General features: G+C 41.5%; 1 long non-coding RNA gene across 1 annotated transcript in view; it reads right to left on the reverse strand.

Moving 5' to 3' along the window:
• Nucleotides 1–7,340, reverse strand: part of LOC309363672 — a 16,327-nt gene extending 8,987 nt beyond the window's left edge. The window contains exons 1-2 of the long non-coding RNA XR_014165529.1: nt 7,094–7,340; nt 4,393–4,499 (exon numbers count right to left, since the gene is read on the reverse strand). This is a non-coding gene — a long non-coding RNA (uncharacterized lncRNA). The remainder of the gene's footprint in view (nt 1–4,392; nt 4,500–7,093) is intronic.
• Between the last annotated feature and the right edge of the window lie 5,885 nt (nt 7,341–13,225).

Genomic DNA, 13,225 nt, shown 5'->3' on the forward strand with positions numbered 1-13,225 from the left:
CAACTCATATGCAACCAGTTTCCTCAGCACGTGGACAGAGAGCTTGGCTGCTGTGCATGTTCCATCAGTGCATGTTCCATCCATTTTCCAGCGATTGGAATGTTAAGTATGACTGTTTAATTGAAACTGAAATGAAAAATTGCTAAAGGTTTATTGCAGAAAGTTTAACATGCTGCTTTCCCATGAGGCTGTATTAAAGCCAAGTAGAGCACACTGAGCTCTTTCTCAGTTGATGATTAAGTAACTGATTGTTGTTCTCTGGTAGTTAACATGTGAGTGTTGTAACTTTAGATCATGTGATGAAGGTATAAAGTTGCAAATCTCCATTTTGAAAGGGACTTGCCTTTAGTCTTTGTCTCCCAATCTCAATCAAGTGAAACTCTCCTGAAGGGAGAGTAAACCTCGTAAGGCCAATGAAGGCAGGAATGCAGGCTGTGCATAGAGAGACAGAGACCTTTCAAACTTTCTAAGATGCTGAGCCTGTGCTGGACAGCACAAGTCATTGTACAGGTATTTTTATGTACATTTGATATTTTCATTCTGTTATGAAGAAAGTTTGCTAGTAAAATTTGAATAATATCTTTATGGGCCTGGAAAATGCTTTATTTCCTAAAGGAGTCAGTTCTTATGCTTCCAGTTGCTCCAAACTGCACAATATTAATATCTGCAACAGGTGACAGGTAAAACTGAGTGTGTTGAAGGAGTGTTATGGGTAGGCCTCCATGTTTCCATGACACATCCTCTGGAATGGCACAGAGATATATGCCAGCATTAGGATGGTGCAGAGGCAGGAGGGAAGAAGGAATGGCTGCCCGCTCACCTCCCACCCTGGCTGCAGCAAACTGGTGGGGCAATGGATGTGGCCGTGGCTCTACCAGCAGCTCTTCCTTCACCACAGTGACTCTTAGGCACACTCTGCCCACCTAATAACCCATCTTTAAAATGCAGAGAAGAAACATGCCACAGAAGATAAAAGAGACTCAAATCAAGGGATTGGTAAAACATCTATGCTCAGCAGGTTGAAAGCCTAGCTGAAAAATAATGTCCTTGAGGAGGCTTTTAATCACATAAGCAAAGAGGGGGCACTTCTATATTCCCTGCCTATTGATGGCAGGCAGGCAGCCACCTAACTCTTTTTGGTGCCGATTCAAAACATCTTTGTTTAGGCAAGCCTATTCAGACATATAGAAGCTGCCAAATGCTTTCATCAGGTTTTGGCTTATTGCTGATTTTAATTATTGTTGATTATTTTAATTTTTTTTATGTTTTTACTGATAATTTTATTTATTCATAATTCTATTTATTTACTGCATTTATATACCACTTCTCTCTCTCTCCAAAGGGGCTCTACATGGTCCTCCACCTCCTCATTTAATCCCCACAATAACCTTGTGAGGTAGGTTAGGCTGAGAAGCAATGACTGGTCCAAAGTCACCCAGTGAGCCTCAGGGCCAAGTGGGGATTTGAAGCCTGGTCCCCCAGGTCCTAGTCTGACACTGCGCCACACTTTCTGTAAGCTGCTCTGACCATCCAGGTTAGGGCTGGGAGGTGCCATATTGTGTGGAGACAGGGCCTTCATGTCATCTTTACCTTTTCCTGATTCACATTTAAGGGAAACATAGTAGCCCTTAGATAGTTTCCCCACTTCCTCTTGTTCCTGCACATATTGTAAGCATACAGGCAGAGGTCCCAAGGAATTCTGTTATTTTTCCATGCAGATGTAAGATTGCTAGGATCATATGGGAAAGGGGTGCTATTCTATCTTTAATAATTACCTTAAAGGAACATTAAAATAGGTGTGGCTCTTTCACCCCTGCACTGTGACGGGAAAGCCATGCCTAATGTATTTCTCAATTCTATGCAACTCTGAAAAATACAGGATATCTAAAGGTTACAACATTGCAATTTGTCTCCATTTAAATCAAAATCAGGAGAGAAATTTATTTTTCCCCTCATAGTTGGCAGCAAGGCCTCCCAGGTGCATGCCAGATGTCCCTAATTTAATTACTTCCTGATTTTAAAGGACTGCTGCCCCCCCCAGAAGAGTCTATCTCCACAGGAGGCTACTACAGCTTCCTATAAACTCTAGGACAATATACTATAGCTCTACAGTGTTTCTAACATTTGAATTCTTTTTCTAGAAAGCTGAGAGAAACCTGTCATATGTTTCTGAGAGCTGTCAGTGAAGATTTCGAGTCAAGTGATGCTACCACTGGTTTCCCGTTGAGGAGTTGATTGATCAAGTGGGAATCAGGGTTCACATTTGGAGAAGTGGGTACCTTGTGCTGAGAGTTAAGGTGAATCATTGGCACATGACAGCATAGGTATACTTAATTGGATGTCTTTCAGAAAGTGTGAAGAGATGAAGAAACTTTCAGTAGATGTTCTTCCTCAAGGTGGCTTAATGAGGATTTCTGCTGGCAGGCAGCAGGTTAGGGTATCTTATTAGTGTGAGGAAACGTGAGATGATTTCAATCTCAGAAGGAAAGGGTCAGCCATTTTCAGTTTTGTTCAGTCCACCCACTCAATGCCCCAGCACCCTTCCAAGGAGAGAGATAGCTGTCAGTGGGTCAAGTAGACAGTCAAGTAGACATGTTCTGTCAAGTGATGTCAGAATTGGGAGTGCTCTCTCTGTCTTTTTTGTTGCAGCTTCCCTAGTTTTCTAGCTGTGGAAATGAGAACTGGTCCCAGAAACCTCATGACAAAATGACGCTGACATTGGTGTGGTAGATCCATGAGGGTTTTCTTTCCTGGGGGTAGGGGGTAACAGAATCTTCATTTGAATGAATTATAAACAAGTAGCGGACATCAAAAACGGGGCAAGACTCAACAGTATAGAATCACAGAATCATAGAAGTAGGATCGTCTCATCTAACCCTATGCAGTTCAGGAATCACAGCTAAAGAATCTCTGACAGATTCAGGGCAAGTCACATAACACATAGATATTTTCTCCAACACCTTACCATTGATCCTCAGTGGCCCCACCCCCTGCAACTGCCCCCTTATTCTGCTTTGCTTTGGTAGTGGCAAACATCAGGTGGAAGTACCTTCCAAGAGTAGAGACCTCCATGCATGGAGGGCCATTGCCTGTTTTGGAGCATTTATTGCAGCTTCTGTGCCCTATCCCATGCTGCTCTGGAGAAGCTTTGGGGTCATGGAAGGGACTGTCAGTGGTGGGGCTTGCAAGGAGAGGAGAGCATGGGGATGCTCCCCTTTGCCAAGTTTATTTCTGGTCACGGTTCCTTGTATCCAACTTGTCAACACTGTGGTGGTTATTCTTTTTGTAAAATGTTTTCATGGTCCCATAGGACCCCACTATTTTTATAAGAATGTAGGCTATACACAACAACCCTTTAAGATCTTTTTTTAATCATCTGAATCCTCTTCACCCAAGATATGCAACCACTGGGTATGCTTATGTTCCTGCCATATAGCAGAACCAACTACATATATTTAACTCCCACAGATCACACATTTCAGAGCACAATGGTGACACAATAAGCAAGAGGGAAGCAACAGCAGATAACACAAGACATTGAGCCAACCTGAAGAGCACAAGTCGAATCACAGACATACAACATATCAGTGATGAATCAATACATTCCTGTACCCATTTTAACAAAGAAACAAACTCCTCAAAGAACCACATGCCAACAATCTGAAAACAGACAGAAACTGAAACGGTATCTCTCGAGTATGGCACAAAGGAGACAATTGAAGCAAGAGCAAATACACAGCATTTAAATGCTATTTAAATATTTCAAGATGGATTTAAAAAATATTTACAGATTAATGTGAAAATGGAGCCAAACAGAATATGAAAAAACTTGCAAAAGTACTGTAAAAAATAGGCAGATCTGCCCATCCGAGTTTCATTTAGTTACTAAAGCTAAGACCCTTTGATAGAGCTGTGCTTCAAGAATGTGTTTCGCCCTTTTGTGAAACTATCTAGCTTGCTAGCTATCACTATCAGATCTTGGGGAAGTGGATTCCATAAACTGATTATGCATCGTGTGTCCTGAACCTGCTGCCACTCAATTTTATTTGGTGACCCTATATTCTAGCATTATGAGAGAAGGAGAACAAATGTAGAGGGGGCAGGAAGGTTGTTTTGACAGCTCTAGTGTCAATATGCATTTCATATCTTAGTATTTTATGGATGAAAGCAATGTCTTTCAACTTTGAGCAAGGAAATATCAAAGAAACAGAAGATTTGAGAGTTCCCAAGTGTGGAAGAAGCACAATTAGGAGCAGCATTAGAGTCTCTTACCTGCTAACAACTCTGGAAACTCTTACCTTTCCTCTTTCATTTGCCGATATTTTCTTCAGAAATACCATATCAATGTAATTATGACACTTCTAAAACCACCGAAGCTCAACTGCGACGTACCTAGTAATCATGTCATGAGAAGCTTTGCCTCTTCATTCTCCATAGCGTTACACAACAAAAGGTTCAGTCCAGCCAATTACCACTGAGAAAATCGGGTGAGACTTCTCCTAGATTTAAATGAAACCTTTATTCATACACTTGTGGTCAAATTTATTGTCCAAATGTTGATGGACTACAAGTCCCATGACCCCCACTCACCTGGGGGTGCCACATTTTAATGTGAAGCTACACACCTTCACTTTCCATAAAAACACGTAAACCGAAAAGCAGCCATTCATTAATGTTCACACTGCTGTGAATTTTGCGATGCAGTTTCCCAACCAAAGAATGTGTGCAAAGGAGTATAAATGCATATTTTGGTGAAAATAACATGGAAAAATACATTCTATTAAGGAAAATTGCTTCTAAAATGAGTATATTAGGCAACACTGCATACAAAAAAAGGTGTGTATTAGGAGAAACATACACTAAAAGGGTTAGCAATATTGCAAAACAATATAGAAATGTGGAGGACTGAACTTGGATAAATGACAAATTCATCCATTCCTAACCCCAATCAACATGGCCAGTGATCAGGGATGATGGGAGTTGGAGCCCAGCAACATATGGATGACACCAGGCTGGATGACACTAGTCTGGCATAATGTTATGATATTGCTATAATTTACTTTGATCTTCAGTCACAAATCAGGACCTTGTAAGTGGTGTGTGGATGTGTGTGTAGGTTACCAAGCTGTTGTGTTGTAACTTTCCCATTCCTGTGACAGAAAGAAATGCTTCCCTTTCTGAAATCTTTAGCCATCAGGAATTGGGAAGAAATTATGCCCTCCCCAAAATCTTTATTTCCACTCCCTCGGTGTTGCAATTAAGTCTGAGAAAGGGGCCAAGGCAGCACACTCAGACCTTCCCAAGAGAACCTCTCTGTGCTCTTTTCTTGCTTTCCGTGTCCTGGCTCCTTGTGTCGTAGCGATAATCTCTGTCGCTTTGTTGAATCTTCACAATAAATGGCCTTTGAGATTGATTAAAAACCCTCTGCTCAGTTCTGGCTCAGCATCGATTTCAACCGTTGCTGCTTCTAGCTTTATGTGCTGTACATCATAGAAATCAGAGATGGAAAAGACCTATTAGGTCCCATCTGGTTCGCCTCCCTTCCCTCCTCCTCTCTGCATGGGCCAGCAGTTTCTCCTTGCCCTGCCTGATAAATTCAACCCATCTCTCTCTAGTCTATCCTGAGCTGCCGTTTGTGGACATTATTCCAAACCCGTAAGGAAATGTCTGCATTGGTGGGCAGATTTGCTTTTGTGCTGCTATTTCTGGTGTCTTTGTTTATTTATATTTTGTTTCTCACAGGAAAGTTGAGCGCCTCCTTGTTGCCAAGCTGGCTCCAGCTACAGATATGAAAGGTGCCTTCCCCCACTTCTTGCAGAGTGTTGAAGGATGCAAGGGAGGGGCATTTCTGTTCATGAGTGCGAATAAATCCTTTACCTACTACCACATCTGCTAAAACAGATTTTTGCAGGTTCATGCTGTGATTCAAAAACCTGCCAACACTGTTGGGTCAGAGATGACAGTGTTACCCAGAAGCATAAAAGGAAAGTATCCAAACTGGGGATCGGAAGATGGCTGAAGGTCCCGGTCCAAAGTGGCTTGTGCTGGTAGTAGGGCTTTCACTTCAACAGCATCCAGCCATCATGTTGGCTTCCCCAAAATGGGGTCCATGGGGTGGCTACTTGCACATCCTGAGAAGCAATTAAGCAGTAAATAACAAGTTAAAATTTAACTAAAAAGTGGACACAGATTTGTGTATCCTGATTTTTATGCATGAATCCAAATTCAGATAAATATAGGTTACGCTTCACTTTTTTCCATTCTGACGTCTTAAATAGCCCTACACAAGATTATCAAAAATACAGGAAATTCTTCTAAACGTTAGGGACTAGCATCACCCTGGGCAGCAGATCCTTACCTTAATGAATTTACTTAAATTCACTCTTACATGGACATCTGCTTGGCTGACTTCAGTCATTTTAATAGCTTGTTCACAGATGCCAGAGCAGAGGTTACTCATCTCTTGGGGAGCAAATTTGACCCCCCCAATCCTTTGCCTCTTTACTTGGATGGAAGTACTACTTGGTCCAGTGGGGCTTACTCCCTGGTAAGCATGCATAAGATTTCAGTGTTAATGTGTGAATATAGAATATAGTTAGTTCTCATTCTGGGACAAATTTGGTTTTGCGTGCATCAACTGTGTGGATTTCAAAATAACTAATGCTGATTTATACGAATCTTGTCAAGATGGGCATCCATTCTGTAGCACGGGAAATTAGCAGGAGCAAATATAAAATGCTGCATGGGGTAAGTTTTATAACTGAGCTCAGAGGAAAGGATGCAAAAACTCAGCACCGGGTGGCAAGAATTCAGCATTCAATAACCCAAATTGGAAACAGACTGATATCTTCCAACATTTGATAGAAGGAAATTGGTGCACTTGGTTGTTAAATGAGCAAACCGTTTGTACATTAGTGAGAGAGCAAAGCGAACAAACAGGTTTTCCCCCAGGTGTTGAAGGCAAGGGAAAGAAACATCCGCAAGACAGAGGATTATTAAAATGTCAGCCTAAAAGTACAAATAGGATCCCTCTGACACATGATCTTTAAGATCAACCAAGTGCGGCTTAATGACGTACGTACTGTCAACTCACCATGCTTCTTGGAGGTGTAAGATGTAATCTTTACATGCAGGATGGTGATCAAATTGTTTAATTGAGAACAAACTCTAACACAGAAAAGCCCAAGCGAAAACTGCAGCTGCTCCCCACCCACACACCTAGGCTCCTGAGCTCCCAAGTTTTGTGAAAGTCCTGGCCTGGAACTGCTCTGTTTAAAATATGGAGCAGAATCCCTAATGTTATAATATCTACAGGAAATATGTACGCCCTTTCTGTTAGTTCTGATATTTGTTGGATGACTATGGGTATATAAAAATTGTCACTTTAAGCTTAGCACATTTTATAGCATAGATGCATTATGTTAAATCTCTGTTTCCCCTTCCTGCAATAGTTTGGAGCATACATCTAAAATAATTAAATAGATGTTGTTACATCCAAGATGCAAGCAGGTTGTTTTATGCAAACTGCTTAAAGATGTTAACAATTAAGCAGTATACAAATCATGTGAAGTAAAAACAAAAATAAAGTAAATGAATTCCTTAAAGAGAAGGAACAGACTTAGGATCAGAACTTCAGCATTTAATTATTGGCTGGGTCTTTTGAGCTGTGTTGAATTTGAGGCTGGTAGGCGAAGGACTGTGGTTCAGTGGCAGAGCTCTGCTTTGCATGCAAAAGGTCACAGGTTCAATCCCTGGCAACTCCCGGTAGAGCTGGGAGAGATTCCTGTCTGAAATGCCGTAGGGCTGCTGCCAGTCAGTGCAGAGACCATACTGAGGCAGATCGATCAGTGGTCTGGCTCAGTCTAATACAACTTCCTGTGTTCTAGGGACTAAGTGAGGACTTCCAATCAATACAACAACAAAAGTGATTCTTTTTGTTAATGCTTAGTATTGTCTACACTGACTGGCAGGGGTCTTTTCAAGCCCTTCCTAGTGATGCTGGAGATTTAACCTGGAACCTCAATAATAATAATAATAACAGTAATAATAATAATTTATTATTATTATTATTATTATTATTATTATTATTATTATTATTATTATTATTTATACCCCGCCCATCTGACTATGTTTCCCCAGCCACTCAGCTCCCAACAGAATATTAAAAGCATAATAAAACATAATGATATTGGGAATAAACAACAGAGAAAAATGCAGGAACAAGAATAAAATATTTCCTCCCTTTGGCCAGAACATGGGAAGTCCTCTTTAAATTATTTAATTTGAAATGTATAATTGGCTTTATTATTGGTGTTATGCTGTGGTATGATTTGATATGTTATTAACTGGAATATTATTAATGAAAAATTAATAAAAATAATTTTAAAAACATGATAAAACATCAGATATTAAAAACTTCCCTAAACAGGGCTGCCTTCAGATGTCTTTTAAAAGTCAGTTGTTTGTTTCCTTGACATCTGATGGGAGGGCGTTCCACAGAGCGGGTGGCACTACCGAGAAGGCCCTCTGCCTGGTTCCCTGTAGCTTTGCTTCTAGCAGTGAGGGAACCGTCAGAAGGCCCTCGGTGCTGGACCTCAGTGTCTGGGCAGAATGATGGGGGTTGAGATGCCCCTTCAGGTACACTGGGCCAAGGCCGTTTAGGGCTTTAAAGGTCAGCACCAACACTTTGAATTGTGCTCGGAAATGTACTGGGAGCCAATGTAGGTCTTTCAGGGCCAGTGTTATGTGGTCTCAGCAGCCACTCCCAGTCACCAGTCTAGCCGCTGCATTCTGGATTACTTGTAGTTTCTGGGTCATCTTCAAAGGCAGCCCCATGTAAGGTGCATTGCAGAAGTCCAAGCAGGAGATAACCAGAGCATGCACCACTCTGGCGAGACAGTCTGTGAGCTGGTAGGGTCTCAGCTGGCGGAAAGCAGATGCTCTGCCATTGGGCACAAGAATATCTTAGATCCATAATATGCATTATCAAGTTGGCTTGTTTTGCAGTGTTTCATTCATGTGTCCATGCACATCCAGAAACAAAGGGGGGTAGGGGGGTGGGAATGATCTGAAGGAATGGACAGCTGCAGCATGCTATTCTACTGGTATAATTAAATCAAGGAAGTTGTTGTTGTTGTTAAATTTCTAACCTGCCCATCTGACTGGGTTGCCCCAGCCACTCTGGGTGTCTTCCAACAAATATAGTTAAAACTGGAATGTAGGAGGAATGGCTGGAGGAATAGAATGGGAAAAATCTGCTCATCCCTGAATTATTGGCTTTCATTTTCACATGGAGTTATGAAGAGAACCTTGTTTCAGGCTAACATATTGGCTGAAGATCCAATGCTGTTTTTATTAGCAGCCTGTGAAATGCTTTCCAGAATTACCAAGTCTGGATGTGACATTTTTCTTCTTCTTCATTTACATGGCATTATAACAGATTCAACTTAATAAATTAAATTTGACAGATGATTAGTCCATAATGTGGTGCAATCACTTCTGGTATTTGAAAGAAAAATGGAAAATGGACAGGGTATTTAACTCTGACAGATCTGCTGTGTGTATGATGGGCAGTGTCTTTAGCCTCAAAGACATTAGGACATCAGGAAGGATGCACAGAATAATTATATCTCCATTCCCAGATAAGGGTCTAGTGAACAAAGCTGGTGGCTGGAACGGTAAAAAAGAGACCTGGAGCAGATTCTTCTGAAAGAATATTCTTATGAGGGTGTGGTTGTGGGTTGATCCTGATGTTCCTAATCAAGTCCTGATTCCCAACATCTTGTGAATAATATTAATTTTCAAAGGACTTTTTACTTTACAGGAATGTACATTTGTTCTAAGATTTATATATGCATTTTTTTTAAAAAAGCTACCCAAGCAGCATATATCATTCTACTTTGGGATGAGAACCAGACTATTATACTAATAACTAGTCTTAAGCTAAAACACCGCAATGTTGTCTGGAACACACTAGAAACAGAAATGGAAGAATCAAAAATTTACATGGGTTTAACCATTGTGGTGTAGTGGTTAGAATGTATGGTTAGGACCTTGGAGACCAGAGTTCAAATACTTGCTCAGCCATGAAGCTCCCTGGATGACCTTGGGCCTGTCACCATATCTCGAGTTCCTTGGAGGAAAAGGTGGGATAGAAATGTAACAATAAATAAATAAAATTGCGGTAAATTACTGTGTAGCAGGTGCAGTACTGTCACTGTGGCTATGGGAGAAGCACTACTTAATGATGTGAAGCCCTCCATCACAGGCTCAGGTGTGTGTGTGTATGTAAATAAACCATATATCCTAAAGACACCACAGTCTCCACTCTGCCTCATTCCAAAAGGAACCGTGAACCCTGGGCAAGCGCCTGGAACCCCTAGAATCTTGCGCAGCTTGGAGATTGGGGCAGTGCGCAAAATTATTTTATTGGTTTTTTTTTATGACATTGGTTGCAAATCATTTTATGAACCGAAAGAACAGAAGAAGAGTCCTGTTGGATCAGGTCACTGGCCCATCTAGTCCAGTAGTGGCCCATGGGAAGTCTGCCAGCAGAACCTGAGTGCAACAGCACTCGATCCACCTGCAGTCCCCAGCAGCTGGTTTTCAGAGGTATACTGACTCCAGCCATGGGTGCAGAATACAACCGTCATGGCTGGTAGCTATTGAAAGCCTTATCCTCTATGAATTTGTCTAATCCTCTTTTAAAGCCATCCATCACTACCTCTTGTGGGGGCAAATTCCATAGTTTAACTATGAGCCCATTGGGTGTCTCTTGATCCAATTCCCCCATGCCATTCTGAATGTTATGCTTGTCCATCGTGTCCCCTCTTACTTTTTTCCCCTCAGCTAAAAAGTCCCAAATGTTCTAACCTTTCTTCATAGGGCAATGGCTCCATCCCCTTGATCATTTCGGGTTCCGTGCCCTTTCCCAAACCTTTCAAAAACAATCCATCTCTATTTGGATGTAATATTTGGGGTATGAGTACTTCTTATAAACTATAAATAAAGACTCTGTCTCTCAGCTACCCACCTCCCTAAGCAATTGCCTAGTCACTTCCATGGAAACATTGCTTCTCCATATATCCATGCATGCATGGTGGCATGCATTCAAAATCTGGATGAATACAAACTGTAAACTCGCAAATAGCTCCTAATAATAATTAAAAAATACTTATTCGATTCCTCTCCCCTTTAGATGAGTCTAGTTTTAGAAGAAACAATACAGACCATTTCTTTCCCAAAACAACCGAGTAAGGTTATTGTGTTAAGGCACGACCGGACACATCACCCATTGGTGCACCATGGTTATTTATGAACCCATTGATCAGTATTTTGAAAGCACAGTCTTGGAATAGTAGGAACTTTGAGCTTATGACTCCCAAGGAACATCAATATTGAACTTCTTTTACAGGATTCGGGGAAAGGTTGGTGGTTGTGACAGCTGCTTTGGGGTTGGCAGGGAGAGTAAAAACAAGTGAAAGAACTTAGGTTTCTTTAGTTTCAAGTTGTTATTTAATGACTATTTCTAGCCTACTTGATCAGGATGCTGTCTATGAACATTTAATAATGAAACATTCAGTTTTGCTGCCAGAATGTCTATTGATTTGTAGAAAAATCCAAGAAACTGAATAAATAAGAAAAGGTTGATCAACATAAACTTTGCTGATTCCCAGTCTCTTCTCCAGAGAGTAAAGAACATCTAAATTTAAAGCATCAGATCTTTGTATATGTTGTACAAATTCCTTCCTTAACCTTACACTAAACACTTTGGCAGACAGAAGACTCTTGTAAGAATTCTGAGTGTCAACACTTGTTTATCAGATATGCTTAAAAAACAAACCAAAGCATGGCAAAACTAAGAAAGAAAATGGCAAAAACAATGTAGAGATTTGATCCCATACTCCTGAGGAGTACGGCTGAATCTGAACTCCCTTCGAGTCAGGCTGGATCAGTCAGAGGTGTCCCTCCCCCATACCTTCTGTCCTCCACCTGTGGAGTGCTGTCATTGCCACTCCACAAGTGTAATACTACCCATTCTGCCGGCCAAACATGTGGGCAGAAGTACTGCCGACAGTAGGCTGAGGAAAGCCTCCAAATCAGGTGTTCCTGGTGTGGGGAGAGAGAGGGGTGAGCTAGCCTGGGATTCACTGGACCCTGAGCCAGCCACACTGCTGTCATTTAACATCATCAGACTCAACTGGGACTTGAACACTGCACCAGCTCCAGGCTGGCATAGTGACTTGCCTGCACCCACCTTCCACTCATAGCATGAGCAACCTGGGATAACTCCACCACGCCATCATACCCCACCAATGCCCAGCAACTTGTCTAAGCAGAGGCATGCTACACTGGCCCTTAAGGGACTGCACTGACTGTCAATACATTTCCTGTCTGAATTGCAGGTCTTGCTGATAACTTACAATACCCTAAATTTCTTACAGCTTAAATACTGGAAGGAGTGCCTGGGAGTTGAGATCTGTCAGGGAGACCCTTCTTAGCATGTCACCATGGACCGGTCATTCTCTCCAATAGCAAAAAGATAAGTTAGAGGGAATCAGGTAGAGGGCCTTCTCAGTAGTGGTGCCCACCCTGTAGAGCACTCTCATATCAAATGTATCTATACAACCTTTAGAAGAAATCTGAAGACAGCCCTCTATAGGGAAGTTATTTTAATGTTTAATGTTTTATTATGTTTTTATATATGTTGGGAGCCGCCCAGAATGGCTGGGCAACCCAGTCAGATGAGAGGGGTAAAAATAAAATAAAATAAAATAAAATAAAATAAAATGTAAAGTAAAGTACCTTATTATCTTGGCTATAAACACCCTCCCCTCAGAAATTCTGCTGCCACCTGTGTTTTTCTGTTTGCCTCAAAAAACAACTTGGGGGTTTGCAAGCATTCTTTGTGAGTGATGACAAAACAGTGAGAAGACAAAACAGTTTGCAAAGAACATTTGAAACTCACACCACCTGCAAGAATTTTGCCCCTTCTCAGGCAAAGGAAAAACACAAAAGCCCACCCTGACCTTTGTTTGCAAGGAAAGAGATGGCTAGAAATGGGAGAGAGCTCAGTTCTCTAACAGGCAGGCCTGTTAGCCTAGGCACTAGACATTATGGTGTCTTCACTTTCACCTCAGCAGCCAAGAAGCAGGCAGCATGGAGAGCTCCCTAGACAGAGAGCTGCAGCTCATTATCACAGCACATGCTTTGCATAGAAAAGGTT

This window comes from Podarcis melisellensis, assembly GCF_964234715.1.
Source record: "Podarcis melisellensis genome assembly, chromosome: 2".
Taxonomy (NCBI): Eukaryota; Metazoa; Chordata; class Lepidosauria; order Squamata; family Lacertidae; genus Podarcis; species Podarcis melisellensis.